This window comes from Cherax quadricarinatus, chromosome 39, assembly GCF_038502225.1.
Source record: "Cherax quadricarinatus isolate ZL_2023a chromosome 39, ASM3850222v1, whole genome shotgun sequence".
In the NCBI taxonomy this organism is placed as follows: Eukaryota; Metazoa; Arthropoda; class Malacostraca; order Decapoda; family Parastacidae; genus Cherax; species Cherax quadricarinatus.
This window is the reverse complement of record NC_091330.1, coordinates 31547115-31549614: the sequence shown is the minus strand read 5'-3', so window position 1 is coordinate 31549614 and position 2500 is coordinate 31547115. Positions and strand designations below refer to the sequence as shown.

General features: G+C 55.9%; 1 protein-coding gene across 4 annotated transcripts in view; it reads right to left on the bottom strand.

Annotated features, from left to right (window-relative positions):
• Positions 1–2500, bottom strand: part of LOC128696231 (protein scarlet-like) — a 351307-nt gene that overhangs the window by 273844 nt on the left and 74963 nt on the right. The window lies entirely within an intron of this gene.

Genomic DNA, 2500 nt, shown 5'->3' with positions numbered 1-2500 from the left:
ATATCGAGAGTGAAATTTGTGGAGAAAAGATTCTTATTGAGTTTGTTTAAATTCAGCGAGGGAGTGTTATTTGAAAGATCGGTGCGCGTTCTCTGGTCTCACCGTGTGTGCGTTCTCTGGTCTCACCGTGTGTGCGTTCTCTGGTCTCACCGTGTGTGCGTTCTCTGGTCTCAGCGTGTGTGCATTCTCTGGTCTCACCGTGTGTGCGTTTTCTGGTCTCACCGTGTGTGCGTTCTCTGGTCTCACCGTGTGTGCATTCTCTGGTCTCAGCGTGTGTGCATTCTCTGGTCTCACCGTGTGTGCGTTTTCTGGTCTCACCGTGTGTGCGTTCTCTGGTCTCACCGTGTGTGCAGTCTCTGGTCTCAGCGTGTGTGCATTCTCTGGTCTCACCGTGTGTGCGTTTTCTGGTCTCACCGTGTGTGCGTTCTCTGGTCTCACCGTGTGTGCGTTCTCTGGTCTCAGCGTGTGTGCGTTCTCTGGTCTCAGCGTGTGTGCGTTCACTGGTCTCACCGTGTGTGCGTTCACTGGTCTCACCGTGTGTGCGTTCTCTAGTTTCACCGTGTGTGCGTTCTCTGGTCTCAGCGTGTGTGCGTTCACTGGTCTCACCGTGTGTGCGTTCACTGGTCTCACCGTGTGTGCGTTCTCTAGTTTCACCGTGTGTGCGTTCTCTGGTCTCAGCGTGTGTGCGTTCACTGGTCTCACCGTGTGTGCGTTCACTGGTCTCACCGTGTGTGCGTTCTCTAGTTTCACCGTGTGTGCGTTCTCTGGTCTCAGCGTGTGTGCGTTCACTGGTCTCACCATGTGCGCGTTTACTGGTATCACCGTGTGTGCGTTCTCTAGTTTCACCGTGTGTGCGTTCTCTGGTCTCAGCGTGTGTGCGTTCACTGGTCTCACCGTGTGTGCGTTCACTGGTCTCACCGTGTGTGCGTTCTCTAGTTTCACCGTGTGTGCGTTCTCTGGTCTCAGCGTGTGTGCGTTCACTGGTCTCACCGTGTGTGCGTTCTCTAGTTTCACCGTGTGTGCGTTCTCTGGTCTCACCGTGTGTGCGTTCTCTGGTCTCAGCGTGTGTGCGTTCACTGGTCTCACCGTGTGTGCGTTCACTGGTCTCACCGTGTGTGCGTTCTCTAGTTTCACCGTGTGTGCGTTCTCTGGTCTCAGCGTGTGTGCGTTCACTGGTCTCACCGTGTGTGCGTTCTCTAGTTTCACCGTGTGTGCGTTCTCTGGTCTCACCGTGTGTGCGTTCACTGGTCTCACCGTGTGTGCGTTCTCTAGTTTCACCGTGTGTGCGTTCTCTGGTCTCAGCGTGTGTGCGTTCACTGGTCTCACCGTGTGTGCGTTCACTGGTCTCACCGTGTGTGCGTTCTCTAGTTTCACCGTGTGTGCGTTCTCTGGTCTCAGCGTGTGTGCGTTCACTGGTCTCACCGTGTGTGCGTTCTCTAGTTTCACCGTGTGTGCGTTCTCTGGTCTCACCGTGTGTGCGTTCACTGGTCTCACCGTGTGTGCGTTCTCTAGTTTCACCGTGTGTGCGTTCTCTGGTCTCAGCGTGTGTGCGTTCTCTGGTCTCACCGTGTGTGCGTTTTCTGGTCTCAGCGTGTGTGCGTTCTCTGGTCTCACCGTGTGTGCGTTTTCTGGTCTCACCGTGTGTGCGTTTTCTGGTCTCACCGTGTGTGCGTTTTCTGGTCTCAGCGTGTGTGCGTTCTCTGGTCTCACCGTGTGTGCGTTTTCTGGTCTCACCGTGTGTGCGTTTTCTGGTCTCAGCGTGTGTGCGTTCTCTGGTCTCACCGTGTGTGCGTTCTCTGGTCTCACCGTGTGTGCGTTTTCTGGTCTCAGCGTGTGTGCGTTCCCTGGTCTCACCGTGTGTGCGTTTTCTGGTCTCAGCGTGTGCGCGTTCTCTGGTCTCACCGTGTGTGCGTTTTCTGGTCTCAGCGTGTGTGCGTTCTCTGGTCTCAGCGTGTGCGCGTTCTCTAGTCTCACCGTGTGTGCGTTCTCTGGTCTCACCGTGTGTGCGTTCTCTGGTCTCCGTGTGTGCGTTCTCTGGTCTCACGGTGTGTGCGTTCTCTAGTCTCACCGTGTGTGCGTTCTCTGGTCTCACCGTGTGTGCGTTCTCTGGTCTCACCGTGTGAGCGTTCTCTGGTCTCACCGTGTGTGCGTTCTCTGGTCTCACCGTGTGTGCGTTCTCTGGTCTCACCGTGTGTGCGTTCTCTGGTCTCACCGTGTGTGCGTTCTCTGGTCTCACCGTGTGTGCGTTCTCTGGTCTCACCGTGTGTGCGTTCTCTGGTCTCAGCGTGTGTGCGTACTCTGGTCTCACCGTGTGTGCGTTCTCTGGTCTCACCGTGTGTGCGTTCTCTGGTCTCACCGTGTGTGCGTTCTCTGGTCTCAGCGTGTGTGCGTTCTCTGGTCTCAGCGTGTGTGCGTTCTCTGGTCTCACCGTGTGTGCGTTCTCTGGTCTCACCGTGTGTGCGTTCTCTGGTCTCACCGTGTGTGCGTTCTCTGGTCTCAC